At 41.4% G+C, this 21059-nt stretch overlaps 1 pseudogene; it reads right to left on the bottom strand.

Moving 5' to 3' along the window:
* Nucleotides 1-5954: 5954 nt before the first annotated feature.
* On the bottom strand, nt 5955-18477 carry LOC110508181 (annotated as a pseudogene).
* Nucleotides 18478-21059: the final 2582 nt, after the last annotated feature.

Raw genomic sequence — 21059 nt, 5'->3', positions numbered from 1 at the left:
GGTTTATTAGAAACAGTTACATAACTTTAATGCTTGAAGGTCGCTGACTCATCTCTGTAGGTTTTCACAGGGCCTACTTCCACATTTACAATTACTAGCTGACCTTGGATCTCACAATCCATGTTTGCACTTAAAGAGGCAATCTGCAGATCAAACAACAACAACGCCATCACCTGCCACGGTTTTTGGTAAACAGCTATGGGATGGGGCTGGAGAAATGGAACCACTCTCAAATTCATAGACAGCACTATGGACGCAAGCACTGAGTGTATAGTGTTGTTTTTATTACATTGCTTACAAACAATGGATTTTGGTTCTGATGGGTTGCAACAGTTAAAACTAAGCTCATGAGACATGTTAAGTTATATTCCTCAAGAATCAATGGGTTCTTAATGTTTTGTACACTGTGTACAAAACATTAAGAACACCTTTCTAATATTAAGTTCCACCCCCCATGGGGCATGGACTCTACAAGGTGTCTAAAGCGTTCCACAAGGATGCTGGCCCATGTTGACTGCAATGCTTCCCACAGTTGTGTCAAGTTGGCTGGATGTCCTTTGCGTGGTGGACCATTCTTGATACACACGGGAAACTGTTTAACGTGAAAAACCCAGCAGCGTTGCAGTTCCGTACACACAGTTTCCTACTCTTCATCTACCCTGATTTGAAGTGGATTTAACAAGTGACATCAATAAGGGTTCATAGCTATCAACTGGATTTACCTGAATAGTCTGTGTCATGGAAAGAGCAGGCATTCATGATGTTTTGTACATTCAGTGTACAAAAAAAAAACTTATGTAGCAATCACAGATTGCCCCTTTAACTAGTTTTCATGTTTCACTGACTCAGCTCTCCAGACAGTACATTTAGTTCCCAATAGAATATCATAGGATTCTCACAATCCTATAGGATTTTGTGTCACCTCTATCAAAATCCTATTGGACTACTTTTTTCCTATTGGAAATAAAAAAAAAGTGATCCTATAGGATTCTCGCAGTCCTATAGGATATTGTGTCACCTGTATCAGAATCATATTGGAATTATATTGGACTGCTTTTTTCCTATTGGGAATCACAATTAATCCTATTGGACCAAGATTCTCACAATCCTGTAGGTTTTTGGTAAATCTTGTAGGATGTTGTCACCCCAATCAGAAACTTATTCAAACTTTTTTTCCTTATTGAACCCAATAAATAATAGTTTTTGTCATAAGTTCCAGTACAGTACAATAACATGAATTACAACATTTTTGTTGATTGGAAACAACAGTTCTATATTAATTCCTGTTTTATTCACCTGTAAGAAAGCCTGTCCCTTTAAGAGTGACTGATGACATCACATCTCCCAAGTTCAGCTCAACACCTGTGGCTGTGCAGAGAATTTTTTCAAACAGTTTTATTCTAACTGTTTTATCCTTCACTGTGAACGCAAGAACTCTGGGTACAGTATTTGTTTCCTTATGTTTTAGTCATATTTTTGTCATGTCGCAGCATTTTATGCACTTGTTTTTATGCTAGCTAAGAAACTACTTTTAGCCACATTTTGCTGTTAACTGACTAGCTAGCTAAGTTGTAGCCATTTGTATCTATTTTTTGTCACTGTATTGTTATACTATAATTTACTAAAAATGATTCCATATGTGTTATTTCATAGTTTTGATGTCTTCACTATTATTCTACAATGTATCTTTGCCTACTCACAAAAAATGATAATTCCCTGAGGTTCTTAACCTGTTCAACACACCATCACAATATGGGAGTGATTCAGGGCTGCAAGTTCATTTGCCGTATGTCCAATAGAAAAATCCTGTCAGATTTTAGAACCAGTCATATTGGAGTCCTATAGGATTCTATCATATAGGATTTTATACTATAAGATCCTATAGGATTCCAGCGCAAGAATGCAATGGAACCAGTCCTATTGCACTCCTATATGATTCTATTATATTTTTTTTATTTGAATCCTATAGGATTTTTTGACTAGGGACTTTTTTGCAGGCATCACTAGAGCGTGTCCACCGTTGGTCATTCATGCTCATCCAAATTTAATGTGGATGGCGAAGCCTTCCTGATCCCATCCATGGCAGCTAAGACATGCCGGTCAGAGGGAAGGGAAGGTGTCAAGATCCAACAGCCTTGGTTGGTGCATCAGTAATCTGAGCACACAGGTCCATCTCAATGCTCGGTCCAACACCATCATTTACAATGCACAGGAAGTACCTGGGACACAGCTCAGCATACGGAATACAGGTCTGAGTCCCGTGGAAGGAGGATTCAAGGTTGTCTGTGGTGGACACTTTAGGGAAGGATTAGGATTGAAATGGTGGGGAATGAGAATGATTCCCTCTGTGTGTAGGTTCATTGCAAGGAATGAAGTTGTTGAAGTGGTCTTGAATAACACTGCACACAAAGAATACCATGGTCAGAATCATATAGAGCATATACGGCTCTGCCCATGGTATAAGCAGCTTTCATACGACTAAGTTGTGTCTATACGTCTATGGTACAAACCTGTTCCTTAATTCACATTGGGTCATCATATAGCAGATATTGTGTACTGGATGTTATTGATGTGTGGAATAGGCTACATCATGCTGGGGTATAAATTCATATTTAAATGGTGAGCTGCAATCAAAAAAATCAGCGTTATGTTTTGAGGAGCATCAATGTCTGCTTAATTGGAGATATCGTATGCATGAAGATATTGTATGCAAAGCCATGAAGATTCTAATTGGACAATTTGTCATGGGTGTACACAAAAATGCATCCGTTTTGTTCAAAAGAACATGGTGAATATCAAAACAGGAGACAAAACAACCCCACCGAGAGTCTATTATACCCAAGGAAAATGTAATAGATTTCCTGACAGCTACTATAGCCTACTCTAATGGGCATCCCATCTTTCATTGGAAGACGTTCAAAATGGGAACAATGTTATGGAGAGAATCTGTAAGAATTGCATAAGAATAACATGCCAATGAAGTATCATGTGTTCATGTACAAGCATTAATAGGTATTCCTGTATACTCAAAATGACAGTGCAGTAGTTGGGACAAATTGTACTCTGCATTGACAACCAAGGCATTGAAGTTGTGGCATAACATGCAATAGCTTTGACTGACTTAGATACAAATCTATTCATTAAGTTTTAAAAACATTGAGAGGAAGATGTCAAAGCACAGAGTTGCTAACGAACTGGAGTGGGTGTGGTAGGGTAGGGTCTAATCACAATCATTTGCTGACTTGAAGTACAAAAACTTAATACAAATATTAAAAAGGGTCAGCTAAGGTCATAAGTGCTTCCTCATATTTGATTAAAGTGATACATTGTATTAGGGAAAGTATTTCTGAGTAATTAGCAAAAGGATTGTTATGGGCACAAAAACATATTTATTTCATGAATAATTCACTGCATTTGCTCTAGAAATGGCACCATAGTCATCAAAATGTCACTTTGTGAATTCTGCCTGCATCCAATATTGTCAGGACTGGGCAAGAAATTGGCAAACAATCAATTATACACAAATGATGAAAACTGACTAACGACGACTGAGCTCAGCACATAAAAAAAATTAAGTCCTCATTAAATTGTACAGTATCTGATTAGACAACAATAATGTCAGGTAAACATATATTTTTGATACCTGCTTACCTGAGTAAAACTTAGACTGTGGAGCAGGTAGACATGCTATCTTGATTTCCAACCATTCAGCTCATACTTTAAAGCCTTTCAAATAACCTAGTACCCGCGTGTCACCACAGGTACATTTGCAAATAAGAAATACCATCTTCAGGCTGAATCCCCTGACACCAGTGGATGATTTATGGGTCTAAGTCAGAGTTACACCACAGATGCATCTCAAATCACGATGTCATCACAGTGATTTGTATCATGATGTCTTGGGCAGATTGTCCTCTGGTGTGGTTCCATGTATGTTATTTATAATGAGGGATACCTGGAGAAAACCGGACCTCTCTGAAATGAAAATTGATAATAATAACTTAAAACAATAACTTATTGACAATAACTTAAAACAAACGGCCAAATCTACACTGAAGTTGCTTACTAAGAAAACAGTGAATGTACCTGACAGGCCGAATTACAGTTTTGACTTAAATCTACTTGAGAATCTATTGCAATTTGACAGAGGTTGAAGAATTTAAAAATAATGGGCAAATGTTGCACAATCCAAAAGTGGAAAGCTCTTAGAGACTTACCCATAATAACTCGCAGCCGTAATTGCTGCCAAAGGTACTTCTACAAAGTATTGACTCTGGTGTGTGAATACTTATGCAAATGGGATATTTCTATATTTCATTTTAATAAATTCGCAAACATTTCTATAAACACATGTTCACTTTCTCATTATGGGCTTTTGTGTGTAGATGGGTGAGGGGGGACAAAAGGATTGAATCCATTTTGAATACAGGCTGTAACAACAAAATGTGGAACAAGTCCAGGGGCCTGAATACTCTTTGAAGGCACGATAGCCTAATAAGGCATTTTTTCCCATGATTATTTAATTCAAAATAATGATATATTTTTTTATTTCATTTTATACAGCCTAAATGCGAAATGTATAGGCATGTTGTTGAGGTGCTGTTGTTGATGTGTTGCTGAGCGCTCATGCCAGCGTGTCACCAATGCTTCACAGCTGATTTCTTAAATGGCAGGCTATAGCCTTGAAATAATAATATCGCCTAAATAATTCATTTTCGTTCCTTCTTAGGCTACCTGGCTTGTTTCTGACTGATTTAGAGTTAGTATGTTGTTGAATAGCCTGTTGAAATGTCTAACGTCAATTGATATTGACAGAATCACACATTACTTCCCAAGCAAAGTAAATGTTTTGTCTCTTTGGTTATAGAAGGTTGCGCAACCTCTGAATGTCATAGAGTCAACCCAGAGACATCCCAGAGTCACATCTTTCTCCTGCATTTTACAGATTGCAAACTAGCATAAAGCATTGTGGACTAAAGCGTTGTTATAGATCGCTTTATATAACCAGGTCCATAATTTTGTTTTTAATCTTAAACTAGCAAAGGGTAGGCCTATGCTTTTAGACATTTTCTTTAACAAAAGCCACAATACCCTCACATACCCCCTTAATAATAGCAGAGCACATGGTCTCTTGTGCTAGAACAAACTGCGTCTATAGGTGTCAAGACAATTTTTCTCACAGTCACATCTTTGACATATGCCTAAAGCTTCTGTCTTGCTCTCTACATTTTACAAAAAGCAAATTGACGGCTATCAACAACAACAACAAATGTTTGCTACATATCCAGTGCTACAACGTGTCCCATGTTCTTCCGTTAAGTAAGATGTCTGTTGAAGTCTTTGGTTTTACATATACTTAAGTATCAAAAGTAAATGTAATTGCTAAAATACACTTAAGTATCAAAAGTCAAAGTGCAAATCAGTTCAAATTCCTTAAATTTAGCAAGCCAGATGTCACCATTTTCTTGTTTTTTTTTTGTTTACGGATAGCCAAGGGCACAATCCAATACTCAGACATAATTTACAAATGAAGCATGTGTGTTTAGTGAGTCCGCCAGATCAGAGGCAGTAGGGATGACCGGAGATGTTCTCTTGATAAGTGCATGAATTGGACCATTTTGGGTGTCCGAGAAAATGTATTTTTTTTTTAGGAATGTAGTTAAGTAAAAGTTGTTGAAAATATAAATAGTAAAGTACAGATACCCTCAAAAACAACTTAAGAGGTACGTTAAAGTATTGTTACACAACTGGCACTGAGATTCTTGTAGACGGTGATAAGGGTGGGCTGGGTCGGCGCCTCCAGAATGAGCTCCACTGCCAGGACCAGCCTCCCAATCTACTCCTCACTGCTAATGTGTTGGGGTAGCTCACCGGTCAGCCCCGCGAGTAGTCACAGGTCAGCCCCGCCTAGTGCACCTTAATCATCACCTCCACCATCACAGAGGGAGACACAATCACAGGTCAGAGCCTGCTGTTGCACATTCATCATCGTCATCATCAACATCCTCATCATCACCCCTATTGGAGAGGGAGAAGCACCAGGAAGGGATAGAATAGTATGAGCAATCCACATAATGAAAGCCATCGTTTTATCAGCATTGTGCCTTTAAGAGTAAAAGGTTGAAAAGAAGCAGCAAAGTAAAACCCTTTTAGCTGTTAATGACAGGCTAAATTTAGAGATTGACCTTTTCATCATTAGGGCTACATTATGTTCTTCCTCATTTAATTTTCCTTCCCTGGAAATAAATTGAATTAGCAATGTAGCAAGAAAAATGTGCCAATGGTGATGGCCATATCGGTGAAAAAGCAGTAATTTTACAAGTTCGTAGTCCCAGGCCACGCTATAATTGTGCAAATATTTGATTAGAAAACAAATATGAGATATATTTCCAACATGAACATCACCTCCCCAACCAGGAGACACCCTACAGTACCATGCCTATATCGTTTTAGCTACTATGATAGCCTTATGACATCCAAATCTAATTCAGACAGTGAGCAGCCAGGTCACCCATGATACAGGTCAGTACTCGATGTCCATCCATGTCGGAGGACGTCAAACAATGATGTGGAAACCGGCCACTCGGGCAACGGTGAGCTCTGTTACCTTCAAGTTGGTTTCAGGTTTGCTAGGGTGTTGTGGACGGAGATGGCGGATGGGCATAAGCATCTGCCTCTTGCCTCTGATTCCAAAGGTTGTTCAGCTATAGAAAGTTTTGTATATTTTTGTAGTTTTGTATATGTTTGTTTTAAGCCTATCCTAAACCTTAACCCTTACCATAACCATTTGGAGATAATGCCTGAACTTAACCTTAACTTAACATGGATGAACGTCTAATTCTGACATGAGACTATGACAACTGGTAGCAACGAGAGGCAGACAACAGAGAGGTGCTCAACCCCCAAGAAAAACTTGATTACACACTAAATGTATTATATCTGTTCATGGGAGGAATAGCATGGATATTGATGTATGAGGGAAAAATCACCAGATGTAGATCTCAATTGAACTTCTCCCCAGTTCTGATATTGTGCTGGTATTATATGACTGAACAGTGCTGAGAGAAGGGTTCTTAAGAAAAAAGGGTTCCGACTGAAGATTACAGTGCCTTGCGAAAGTATTCGGCCCCCTTGAACTTTGCAACCTTTTGCCACATTTCAGGCTTCAAACATGATATAAAACTGTATTTTTTTGTGAAGAATCAAAAACAAGTGGGACACAATCATGAAGTGGAACGACATTTATTGAATATTTCAAACTTTTTTAACAAATCAAAAACTGAAAAATTGGACGTGCAAAATTATTCAGCCCCTTTACTTTCAGTGCAGCAAACTCTCTCCAGAAGTTCAGTGAGGATCTCTGAATGATCCAATGTTGACCTAAATGACTAATGATGATAAATACAATCCACATGTGTGTAATCAAGTCTCCGTATAAATGCACCTGCACTGTGATAGTCTCAGAGGTCCGTTAAAAGCACAGAGAGCATCATGAAGAACAAGGAACACACCAGGCAGGTCCGAGATACTGTTGTGAAGAAGTTTAAAGCCGGATTTGGATACAAAAAGATTTCCCAAGCTTTAAACATCCCAAGGAGCACTGTGCAAGCGATAATATTGAAATGGAAGGAGTATCAGACCACTGCAAGTCTACCAAGACCTGGCCGTCCCTCTAAACTTTCAGCTCATACAAGGAGAAGACTGAACAGAGATGCAGCCAAGAGGCCCATGATCACTCTGGATGAACTGCAGAGATCTACACCTGAGGTGGGAGACTCTGTCCATAGGACAACAATCAGTCGTATATTGCACAAATCTGGCCTTTATGGAAGAGTGGCAAGAAGAAAGCCATTTCTTAAAGATATCCATAAAAAGTGTTGTTTAAAGTTTGCCACAAGCCACCTGGGAGACACACCAAACATGTGGAAGAAGGATGAAACCAAAATTGAACTTTTTGGCAACAATGCAAAACGTTATGTTTGGCGTAAAAGCAACACAGCTGAACACACCATCCCCACTGTCAAACATGGTGGTGGCAGCATCATGGTTTGGGCCTGCTTTTCTTCAGCAGGGACAGGGAAGATGGTTAAAATTGATGGGAAGATGGATGGAGCCAAATACAGGACCATTCTGGAAGAAACCCTGATGGAGTCTGCAAAAGACCTGAGACTGGGACGGAGATTTGTCTTCCAACAAGACAATGATCCAAAACATAAAGCAAAATCTACAATGGAATGGTTCAAAAATAAACATATCCATGTGTTAGAATGGCCAAGTCAAAGTCCAGACCTGAATCCAATCGAGAATCTGTGGAAAGAACTGAAAACTGCTGTTCACAAATGCTCTCCATCCAACCTCACTGAGCTCGAGCTGTTTTGCAAGGAGGAATGGGAAAAAATTTCAGTCTCTCGATGTGCAAAACTGATAGAGACATACCCCAAGCGACTTACAGCTGTAATCACAGCAAAAGGTGGCGCTACAAAGTATTAACTTAAGGGGGCTGAATAATTTTGCACGTCCAATGTTACTGTTTTTGATTTGTTAAAAAAGTTTGAAATATCCAATAAATGTCGTTCCACTTCATGATTGTGTCCCACTTGTTGTTGATTCTTCACAAAAAAATACAGTTTTATATCTTTATGTTTGAAGCCTGAAATGTGGCAAAAGGTCGCAAAGTTCAAGGGGGCCGAATACTTTCGCAAGGCACTGTAGGTCTAGTTGGGGTGATGCAGCAGTTTCTGCCTGGCAGCTAGAGCAGATTTATCCAGGGTTGGCAACAGAGTTACTGTAAGGCAGGTAGAGATTTACCCTACCCAGGGTTGGCAGCCCAGCACCTGACAATCTCCTTACTATCATCCTCCACCAGGTCTTCAAATGCTGTCTCCAGATCCTCCAGCTGCTGGCTATGTCTCGTTACACACTCTGTCAACTCTTCCTGAACACAACACAACATGACACAGTTGTAGTGTACAGTAGAGGCGAAACACCACATGCTTCTGATACAAAGACACCTTCTGAAACACATAACACTTATGGAAAAGACACAGTATTTTCTCTTATCTCATCTGGGTCTTCGCTAGGTTTAATGAAGCTGTAGAGATAGCGCCTGTAGAAGAGTGTACTGCTCCTATGGTATACAGAGGAGGGGGAGTAAAACTGATGTCGTCAAATCATGACATGATTTCCAAAGAAAAAGCAACACCTTACAACACATTTGCTGATACTAAGTAAGAAATCTGCTTCTTCTCAGCGGTATATGTTTCCTTGAGAAGGCTAAACCTCTCGTTTCCAACAGTTACAGATCATTGCCTTTACCTGTGTAGACATCTCCTTGAAGGGATTCTTGCAAGAGGAAAAATCAAGGTCCATGTCAAGCATGTATGGATCAGTTTGCTTAATAACTGAGAGAAGGCTGTGCACAGTGTAGGTCGTTGAGACATCAATGTCAGTCTTTGAACAAGCCTGTTTGCATGGCTCCTTATCCTCTTCCAGGGGAGGAAGGTAGCCTAGCGGTTAGAGAGTTGGTCCAGTAACCGAAAGGTTGCTAGATTGAATCCTCGAGTTGACAATATAAAAAACTGTTGTTCTGCCCCTGAGCAAGACAGTTAACCCACTTTTCCTAGCCTGTCATTGTAAATAAGAATTTGTTCTTAACTGACTTGCCAGGTTAAATGACGGTAAAACTATTTGTTGTTGCCATTCCTGCTGCAGCTGCTCCCTGAGGTTCTACTGCCACCTGGTGGCTGAACTCGGTCAGTACAGCTAGTAGATCTGCTCTCAGGCTTGGAAGCTGAAGAGGAGGGTTGAGCGTCATTCACATCCAAAACTCCCTTGTTCTCTGTCCTGGGTCTCTTCCCAATGTTAAGCTCCCTCTCTTTCCTCTGGCAACACTCCACAGGGTTCACTCGGACAATACTCAGTCCGAGAGTTTTAGGATTCGCCAGCTGATCCTGATGAACATATAGGCCGACACTTAAAAAGTAATCGTCCTTACTTGTAACTCTGAAATAAAACAAAAGAAAGGAGAATAAGAAACGTCTTTGGGTCAAACCACACCTTTCTGTATAAGGCATCCAGAAAGACAGGAAGTGGCTTGCAAAGAAAACCAGTGTCGAGTCAGGTGGGTTAGTGATCTGATGGTGGTTGTCTTGTCCCACAGATCTGCTGTGCACAGTAGGGATGGAGCCATGCTATGTGAGACACATGCCCAGCATATACCATGGACATGATCCAATTCTTAATGCTCAGCTCACTGCAAACAGAGAACAATACATGATCAGTGAGTGAATGCATGTGATGCAAATCAGTGGTGATCGGTTCCGTTTAAGATGCGGAGGATGATTATTTTTGTTCATTAATATTCCATTCATCCAGCTTAATGTAACATCGATAGGATCAAGCTACTACATGCATCTCAAATTTTCCCTGTACCCATCATGAGGTTGCTACAACCTAGCCTATGATTGAAAGTTTACAATGTAGGTACACAGGTTGAGCATGATCACTTTGCTCGTTGTATATAAATATAATTCCTTCTCGCAACAATCTACTTCAACAACATATCAGATGTCTGTCACCAGGTGAAAAACCTTTCCAAGCCAAACCTTCATACCATGACCGCTACTCACAGCCTACATCGTTGTCATGTTATAGTCAACTAGAACTAACGCTTTAGTAAACCCGCTACAGTCATGCAATATAGTGTACAGTCATAAAGCAGTTTAGCAGTTAAAAAGCTTAACTTGACTTGGAATAGTTCCAGTGTTGGATAGCCATAGCCAGGTAGCTAACATAGTATCCCTCTCTATTTGAGCTGGGTGTTTGAGTAGGCTTAACTAGCTAGCTGCATTTGCTAGCTAAGTGAAAGTTAAAATAAATACAACCAAATATAGCTAGCTAGCTATCTCTCTCTCTCTCTCTCTTGCCGTTGTGCACTTGATCAAACCCCCACAAAGTAGATCTGCACTGTTAGTCAAATGTTAAAATGTGGTCATTTTAGATGGAGGAGCTCTCCATCTGGAGAACCCCTGGGTGTGCAGGCTTGGCTTTTGATCCAGCCCTGAAACACCCAAGTCTGCTTATCAAATCAAATCAAATCACATTTTATTGGTCACATACACATATTTAGCATATGTTATTGAGGGTGTAGTGAAATGTTTGTGTTCCTACTTCAACAGTGCAGTAGTATCTAACAATTGCCAACAATACACACAAATCTAAAAGTAAAAGAATGGAATTAAGAAATATTCAAATATTAGGACGAGCAATGTTGGGGTGGCATTGACTAAAATACAGCAGAATACAACACAATATATGCATATGAAATGAGTAAAGCTGTAACGGCTCTCCTCTCCTCTTCGTCTTATGAAGAGGAATAGGAATCATCGGCCCAACACGCAGCGTGGTAAGTGTTCATTGTAAATTTAATTAAATAAACGGAACACTGAATGACAAAAAACAACAAAGAGAGTGAACGACACGAAACAGTCCTGTAAGGTGAAAAAACAGGAAACAACTACCCACAAACACAGGTGGGAACAGGCTACCTAAGTAGGGTTCTCAATCAGAGACAACGATTGACAGGTGTTGTTTCCTACCTTCACCACCTGGGGGCAGCCTGTCAGGAAGTCCTGGACCCAGTTGCACAGGGTAGGGTTCAGACCCAGGGCCCCGAGCTTAATGATGAGCTGTCAGGTAAGGTAGAGGTGATATGTTCCTTAACCTCTCAAAGCACTTAATGATGGCAGAAGCGAGTGCTACGGGGTGATAGTAATTTAGTTCAGTTACCTTCACTTTCTTGGGTACAGGAACAATGGTGGACATCTTGAAGCAAGTGGGGACAGCAGACTGGGATAGGGAGAGATGGAATATGTCCGTAATCACTCCAGCCAGCTGGTCTGCGCATGCTCTGATGACGCGGCTAGGGATGCTGTCTGGGCCGGCAGCCTTGCGAGGGTTAACACGCTTAAATGTCTTACTCACGTCAGCCACTGGGAAGGAGAGCCCACAGTCCTTGGGAGCAGGCCGCGTCAGTGGCACTGGGTTATCCTCAAAGCGGGTGAAGAAGGTGTGTAGCTTGTCCGGGAGCAAGACGTCGGTGTCCGTGACGTGGCTGGTTTTCCCTTTGTAATTCGTTATTGCCTGTTGACCCTGTCACATATCTGTCTCGTGTCTGAGCCGTTGAATTGCAACTCCACTTTGTGTCTGTACTGACGTTTTGCCTGTTTGATTGCCTTATGGAGGGAATAACTACACTGTTTGTATTCAACCATATTCCCAGTCACCTTGCATTGGTTAAATGCGGTGGTTCGTGCTTTCAGTTTTGGACAAATGCTGCCATCTATCAACTATTTCTGGTTTGGGTAGATTTTAATAGTCACAGTGGGAACAACATCCCCTATACACTTCCTGATGAACTCGGTCAATGTGTCCGTGTATACGTCAATGTTATTCTCAGAGGCTACTTGGAACATATTCCAGTCTGCGTGACCAAAACAATTTTGAAGCATGGATTCAAACCAGTGTTGAATAGACCTTAGCCCAGTTACTTCCTGGTTGAGTTTCTGCCTATAAGAAGGGAGGAGCAAAATGCAGTTGTGATCTGATTTGCTGAAGGGATGGTGGGGGTAGTTCTTTGAGGGCCGTCGTGGTATTGGCTTGAGGGAGAATATGCATGGCTGTAACTTTAACCGAAGAGAATTCTCTTGGGAGGTAATACGGTCATTATTTGATTGTGAGGTATTCTAGTTCAGGTGAACAAAAGGACTTGAGTTTCTGTACGTTATCACAATCACACCATGAGTAGTTAATCATGAAACATACACTATGCCTTTCTTCTTCCCGGAGAATTCTTTATTCCTGTCTGTGCAATGTACCGAGAACCCAGATGGCTGTATGGACGGGACAGTATATCCGGAGAGAGCCATGATTCCATGAAACAGAGTATGTTACAGTCCCTGTTGTCTCTCTGGAAGGAGATCCTCGCCCTGAGCTCGTCTACTTTATTGTACAGAGAATGAACATTAACGAGTAATATACTCGGAAGCAGTGGATGGTGTGCATGTGTCCTGAGTCTGAATAGAAGGCCACTCCGTATACCTCTTCTTCGGCGGTGGCGTCTTGAAGCAGCCTCTGGGATAAGATAAATTGCCCTGGTGTTAACCTCTCTAGGTGGGACGCTAACGCCACCTGACCAACATCCAGTGAAAATGCAGGGCGCCAAATTCAAACAACAGAAATTTCATAATTAAAATTCCTCAAACATACATGTATTATACACCATTTTAAAGATAAACTTGTTGTTAATCCCACCATAGTGTCCGATTTCAAAAAGGCTTTACGACAAAAGCATACCATGCGATTATGTTAGGTCTGCACCTAAACACAAAAAAACACAGCCATTTTTCCAGCCAAAGAGAGGAGTCACAAAAAGCAGAAATAGAGATCAAATTAATCACTAACTTTTGATGATCTTCATCAGATGGCACTCATACATGTATGTTGCACAATACATGTATGTTTTGTTCGATAAAGTTCATATTTATATCCAAAAATCTATGTTTATATTGGCGCATTATGCTTTGCCTCCAAAACATCCGGTGAAAGTGCAGAGAGCCACGTCAATTTACAGAAATACTCATCATAAATGTTGATGAAAATACAACTGTTATGAATTAAAGATATACTTCTCCTTAATGCAACCGCTGTGTCAGATTTCAAAAAAGCTTTACAGAAAAAGCACACCATGGAATAATCTGAGTACAGCGCTCAGAGACCAAAACAAGCAACCCACCATGTTATGGAGTCGACAAAAGTCAGAAATAGCATTATGAATATTCACTTACCTTTGATGATATTCATCAGAATGCACTCCCAGGAATCCCAGTTCCACAATAAATGTTAGTTCTGTTCGATAAAGTCCATCATTTATGTCCAAATACCTCCTTTTTGTTCATGCATTTAGCACAGTAATCCAAATGTGCAGGCATTAGGTCCAGACAAAGTCATAAAAGTTATATTACAGTTCGTGGAAACATGTCAAATGATGTATATAATCAATCTTTAAGATATTTTTATCATAAATCTTCAATAATGTGTCAACCGGAGAATTCCTTTGTCTTTAGAAATTAAAGGGAACAGAGCTAACTCTCACGGGCGCACGCCTGACTGAGCACATGGCCTTCTGGCAGACCCATGACTCAATCAGCTCTCATTCTCTCCCACTTCACAGTAGAAGCCTGAAACAAGGTTCTAAAGACTGTTGACATCTAGTGGAAGCCGTAGCAAGTGCAATATGACCCCGACGACAGTGTATGTTGGTTAGGCTAAGACTTGAAAACCAACAAACCTCAGATTTCCCACTTCCTGGTTGGATTTTTGTCTCAGGTTTTTGCCATATGAGTGCGGTTATGCTCACATACATCATTCAAACAGTTTTAGAAATGTCAGAGTGTTTTCTATCCAAATCTAATAAAATGCATATCCTAGCATCTGGGCCTGAGTAGCAGGCAGTTTACTCTGGGCACGCTTTTCGTCCGGACGTGAAAATACTGCCCCCTACCCCAAAGGAGTTTTAAGAACAAAGGCTCCAATTCGGGAAAGTTGTATTCCTGGTCATAACGCTGGTGAGTTTCCGCTGCTCTGATATCTAAAAGTTCTTTCCGGCTGTATGTAATAACACAAAAAACCTTCTGGGTTAATGATGTAAGAAATAACACACAAAAAAACAAAACACTGCAAAGTTGCTTAGGAGCTAGAAGCAGAGCTGCCATGTCTGTCGGCGCCATCTTATCATGGCCCTGCTGAGCAGCTGATGTTTAGGCTACATTGTGGTTAGTTAGACCAGGGCTTGAACAAAAGCCTGCAAACCCATGCAGTAGCAATGCTAGAGGATGGTTGATCCCCCTTGATATAACATATTGTAACATTACAACCAAATTATTTTGTCTTTATTAAATTATTCCCTCATTCAATGAAGCAGGGATCAAATGGGTAAGGTAAGCTACTTCTGTGGTAAATATTTGAATCAATAATGAGGAGAGATAAGGTCAATTACCAATCAGGATATTAACTTTATCAAAATAACTTATCGATAAGGGAGATGATCACAATACCTACACAATTGTGAATAGAGTGAAAGCCCACTGAGTGGAGTGAACCTCTTGGTTAAATACCATCGCAAGATAGGTGCAACCTCAGAGAGCACTCTGCCTCCAGTACAAAGAACTTGTTGTTTTGTTCAGTACTAAGAACACAAAATGACATATTTCGTTACTTAGTGTCCATCTTGCTAAAAAGGGAACCAGGGGAGAGGACAAGCTCCCCCAAGACCCAAAGAGGGGGGGGACTGACGCACAGACATTGTTTCCATAGGTGAATGTGTATGGGGAAAAAATCACTTGTCTCCACAATGTTCCCTTCTCACCTCCTTTGCCCTATTCTCTTTCTCATATTCTGCATAGCAACAGGGACATGTGATAGACAAGCCTGACTTCTCCCCTCTCTGGGCCCCAGGTGACTGAGGCCCATATGAGGGAGGAAGTGCAATCACCAACACCAGAGTATGAAGGGAGACATTCTAATAACAAGAGTTCAACAGTTCAATCCTCTAAACATATTCTGCAGATAAGGCATCATAAGACGTAGCATGTTACGTAGCTAATTCTGATTCTCCCACAACACTTCAAAGCAAAGTACAGTATCTAACTAGACATGTTTATATCTACTGAACAAAAATATATAGACGTAGCATGCAACAATTAAAAAAATTCTACTGATTTACAGTTCATATGAGGAAATCAGTAAATGTAAATTCATTAATTAGGCCTTACTCTATGGATTTCACATGACTGGGAATACAGATATGCATCTGTTGGTCATAGATACCATAAAATATGGGCCTCACAATGGGCCTCAGGATTTTGTCACAATTGTGTTCGTTGTCTGTAGCTTATGCCTGCCCATACCATAACCCCATCACCACTATGGGGCACTCTGTTCACAACGTTGACATCAGCAAACCCTTCGCCCACATAACGTCACACTAATGGTCTGCGGTTGTGAGGCCGGTTGGACGTACTGCCAAATTCGTTAAAATGACGTTGGAGGTGGCTTATGGTAGAGAATTTAACATAAAATTCTCGGGCAACAGCTCTCTTGGACATTCCTGCAGTTAGCATGCTAATTGCACACTCCCTCAACACTTGAGACATCTGTGGCAGTGTGTGCGTGACAAAACTTCACATTTTAGAGTAGCCATTTATTTTCCCCAGCACAAGGTGCACCTGTGTAATGATCATGCCTTTTAATTAGCTTCTTGAAATGCCACACCTGTCAGGTGGATGGATTATCGGCAAAGAAGAAATGCTCACTAACAGGTTTTGTCCAACATGTCTCCAGACCTACTCACTGCCACAGTCATAGTCTGGACCTAGTTTTGTCCCGTGGAATAAATGTTGTGGATCTTAATGTTTTTCCTCATAATCCTGGACTATCGGACCACCATTTTATTATGTTTGTAATTGCAACAAATAATATGCTCAGACCCCAACCAAGGATCATTAAAAGTCGTGCCATAAATTCTCAGACAACCCAAAGATTCCAAGATGCCCTTCCAGACTCCCTTCGCCTAACCAAGGACGTCAGAGTACAAAAATCAGTTAACCACCTAACTGAGGAACTCAATTTAACCTTGAGCAATACCCTAGATGCAGTTGCATCCCTAAAAACAAAAAACATTTGTCTTAAGAAACTAGCTCCCTGGTGTACAGAAAATACCCGAGCTCTGAAGCTAGCTTCCAGAAAATTGGAAAGGAAATGGCGCCACACCAAACTGGAAGTATTCCGACTAGCTTGGAAAGAGTACTGTGCAGTATCGAAGAGCCCTCACTGCTGCTCGATCATCCTATTTTTCCAACTTAATTGAGGAAATTAAGAACAATCCAAAATTTATTTTTGATGCTAGTGCAAAGCTAACTAAAAAGCAACATTCCCCACGAGAGGATGGTTTCACTTCAGCAGTGATAAGTTCATGAACTTCTTTGAGGAAAAGATCATGATCATTAGAAAGCAAATTACGGACTCCTCTTCCTCCTATTCCTCCAAAACTCAGTTGTCCTGAGTCTGCACAACTCTGCCAGGACCTAGGATCAAGGGAGACACTCAAGTTTTTTAGTACTATATCTCTTGACACAATTATGAAAATAATCATGGCCTCTAACCTTTCAAGCTGACGCAGACTCGGTCTCAACCTTTAAGTCTTTTTGAAGACTCATCTCTTCAGTAGGTCCTATGATTGAGTGTAGTCTGGCCTAGGAGTGTGAAGGTGAACTGAAAGGCACTGGAGCAACGAACCGCCCTTGCTGTCTCTGCCTGGCCGGTTCCCCTCTCTCCACTGGGATTCTCTGCCTCTAACCCTATTACAGGGGCTGAGTCACTGTGCATCACTTGAGTAGGTTGAGTCACTGACGTGATCTTCCTGTCCGGGGTGGCACCCCCCTTGGGTTGTGCCATGGCAGAGATCTTTGTGGGCTATACTCTGCCTTGTTTCATGATGGTAGGTTGGGGATTGAAGATATCCCTCTAGGGGTGTGGGGGCTGTGCTTTGGCAAAGTGGGTGGGGTTGTATCCTGCTTGTTTGGCCCTGTCCGGGGGTATCGTCGGATGGGGCCACAGTGTCTCCCGACCCCTCCTGTCTCAGCCTCCAGTATTTATGCTGCAGTAGTTTATGTGTCGGGGGGCTACGGTCAGTCTGTTATATCTGGAGTGTTTCTTCTGTCTTATCCTGTGTCCTGTGTGAATTTAAGTATGCTCTCTCTAATTCTCTCTCTCTCTCTCTTTCTTTCTTTCTTTCTCTGTACCTATTTGACCTGTTAAAGGGCTATTGGCAGGTGCCACTGATGAGTAGGGCACGTGAAATCTCTGCCTTTATTACACCCTCTGGTCTGTACTTGTATTCGGTTGTGAGTTTTGGCCTGCGTAATGCACCTGACACTTTTCAGCGACTTATGAACAGGGTTGTCTCCGGTCTGGCCGGGTGCGCTGTTTATCTGGATGATGCAGTGATATATGCAGATACTTGGGAGGAACATCTGACCCGTATTCAATCCTTGTTCGACCGCCTAGCTGCGGGTCGCCTCACGATCAATCTGGCTAAATGTGAGTTTGCTCAGGCGACCGTTAGATACCTTGGAAAGGTGGTTGGACAGGGTGAAGTGCATCATGTTCGGGCTAAGGTGGTAGCTATTGATGCTTTTCCACCACCAACTACTAAAAAGGAACTGATGCTTTTCTTGAGAATGATTGGTTATTACCGTAGTTTTTGTAGGAACTTCTCTACTGTGGTCACTCCCTTGACAGATTTTCTGAAAGCTAAGGCTGTTTACGAATGGTCTTGTCATTGTCAACAGGCTTTTGAAGATGCAAAGAGGTTGCTTACCTCAACGCCGGTGCTGGCTGCTCCTTGCGTGGATTTGTCATGTACCTTGCAGGTGGATGCTAGTCATGTGGGGGCAGGTGCAGTTTTGCTGCAAGCAGATGTGTCTGATGTTGAGAGGCCTGTTAGTTTCTTTTCCAAAAAGTTTAACCATTATCAGTTGAACTACTCGGTCATTGAAAAAGAAGCGCTAGCACTCATATGGGCGCTACAACACTTCGAGGTCTATGTCAGGTCGGGAGTAGTACTTATTGTGGTCTACACCGACCATAACCCTCTCACCGTTTTGAGGTCCATGATGTGTCCTAATCAGAGGATAATGAGATGGTGTTTATTTTTACAAGCATTCCATCTCGATGTGCGGCACATCCGGGGAACTGATAATATCGTTGCTGACGTGCTCTCTCGTGCTCCATGTTCTTGAATGTCCACGTGACTGACCATTGTTAGTTTGTGTTTGGTATTGTCCTGTTCTTTTGTCTTTTCCCTTCTGGTCTCATTTTCTTCTTCCTCTTAAAGGTTTCTCCCTGTTCCCAAAGGTTGCTGAGGTCTGGGGAGGACGAGGTTGGCTGGGGAAAATGGACGCAAAGGCTGGGTCAACCTGGGCTCGGGTGTGTCCCAGGATAAATGCAGGATAAATGCACCTCTTCCCCATTCATTGTGGAGACTCTCTCCATGCAGACACTTGTATAGATTTTGTTGTGGTATTTTTGTGGCCTTTTAGTTGTTTGCTTTGGCACCTTTCAACATCCCGCATTATCACATTTATGCATGCAAAACATTAACTTACACCACTGATTACACACAACATTGTTAATTGTATTTAGTTGACTTTATTTAAGAAATGTATTTTGTTATTCCTTGTCTCCACATTGTCTCCCTTTTGTTACGAACTTTGAGCCGGTTCGTGACACTTGCCTGTTTCTGGATTCTTTACCCACCTGCCTGACCATTCTGCCTGCCTTGACCTCGAGCGTGTCTGCCATTCTGCACCTCCTGGCCTCTGAAATGGTTTTGACCTTTTGCCTGTCCACGACAATTCTCTTGCCTACCACTTTTTGGATTATGAAACATCTTAAACTCCAACCATCTGTGTCCTGTGTCTGCATCTGGGTCTCGCCTTGTGTCATGATAGTCCTGCCTTCATCCATCTGATATTTGGTTTACTAGGCCTACTTGATACCGCTGTTTTGTTCTGTTCACATTCTTTCGCATTTGCAGTTATTCTAAGCCAAACATTTTGGTTTGCATGCATGAATAACTGGGCTACTACTTTCGGCATTTCATTTGCATTATTTTGGTAAGACAGCTGTGTGTACAGCTGCATTCACATAGTCTGTTTGTAATAGGTGATTTACCCTATTCTTCTTTTAGCCTTTATTTTAGCCCCTTATCAAAATGGCTTTGCTTTAGTGGGAAAGGCGCTGTCCATTGTGCTGATACAGAGCAGCGGAGATAGGTTGGTGCAAAATCTGTAGCCTGTCACTTCATAAGCACTCAATGGTCCTGGAGTCTCGGCATTTGAGCTTTGTTTGTGGTAAAGCGTGATATAAGCAGCATTCAATATAATTCCAATGCTAGAAACCCCCCCCCCCCCCCCCCCCCCCCCATAAATTGTTCCCCCTCTGCGATTTCAACTGCCCCCTTAGGCACCTTATCCTGCCATCGGGTCTGAGTCATGATGCTGCCTTGTAGACAGTTTTTATAGGTAAGGCTCCTTGCACGCAGATTATCTGTCAAAGTGCTTTATATGCAGATACATATACGATCCAGGGGGTGAGCTCTATTCCTGGCAGGCTGATCAGATTTAATAGCAGCCTCATATGTAAAGCTCCTTGAAGAAGCATCCTGATATCAGCGTATGAGGCTGCTATTGAATCTGATCAGCCTATCAGGAATGGAGCTCAACCAATCTGTAAATTTAAATATTATCCATAAAACATTGTGTTCTTTAGCTTGCACAACTGATATGTGTATAATTCTAATGGACACTTAAAGTTTTATGGATAATATTTAATACAGAGTGGATGAGCTCAACTCCTGACAGGCTGATCAGATTCAATAGCAGCTTCAGAGGCTGATAAATTCTGCCTTGTAGGCTGCTTCGTAGGTAAAGTTCCTTGCAGGCAGATTAGCTGTCAGTGGGTGGGTGATGCAGAATTGTGGCACGCCACTGATACGGCCACTTACGGGGACAGCTTCATGCACTGGAAAATTAGGCCCACTAACATGTGCGACTGCCCTGTAACACCCTCATATGTCTGACTTTGTATTGGATGGTATTTGAAAGCCAGCTTGTAATTGGTGAGATTGTGTCCACTGTCTCTTTCATACTGACTGGAAACACACAGTCGAATAGTTGGAACACATGTCATGCATTAAAAAAAGATTTGAGATTTTACTCTCGACTTATAACTAACTAAAAAGGGTTGCAGGACCCTATGCGTCAGCCCACAGTATTAGTAAGCTACGATCAGAAAGATTGAAATATTGTTGGTGCAATTCTGCCCTCTACACAAAAAAAAGTGACTGTCAACTTTAGTTTCGCACTGGTGAAGTTTGGATCTATTCTCTACATTAATATTTGCTGCAGATCCTCAAAACAACGTTATCTGCATCATGTTTA

Source organism: Oncorhynchus mykiss, chromosome 28 (genome assembly GCF_013265735.2).
Source record: "Oncorhynchus mykiss isolate Arlee chromosome 28, USDA_OmykA_1.1, whole genome shotgun sequence".
In the NCBI taxonomy this organism is placed as follows: domain Eukaryota; kingdom Metazoa; phylum Chordata; class Actinopteri; order Salmoniformes; family Salmonidae; genus Oncorhynchus; species Oncorhynchus mykiss.
The sequence above is the reverse complement of the archived record's forward strand: the minus strand, read 5'-3'. Positions and strand labels throughout refer to the sequence as shown.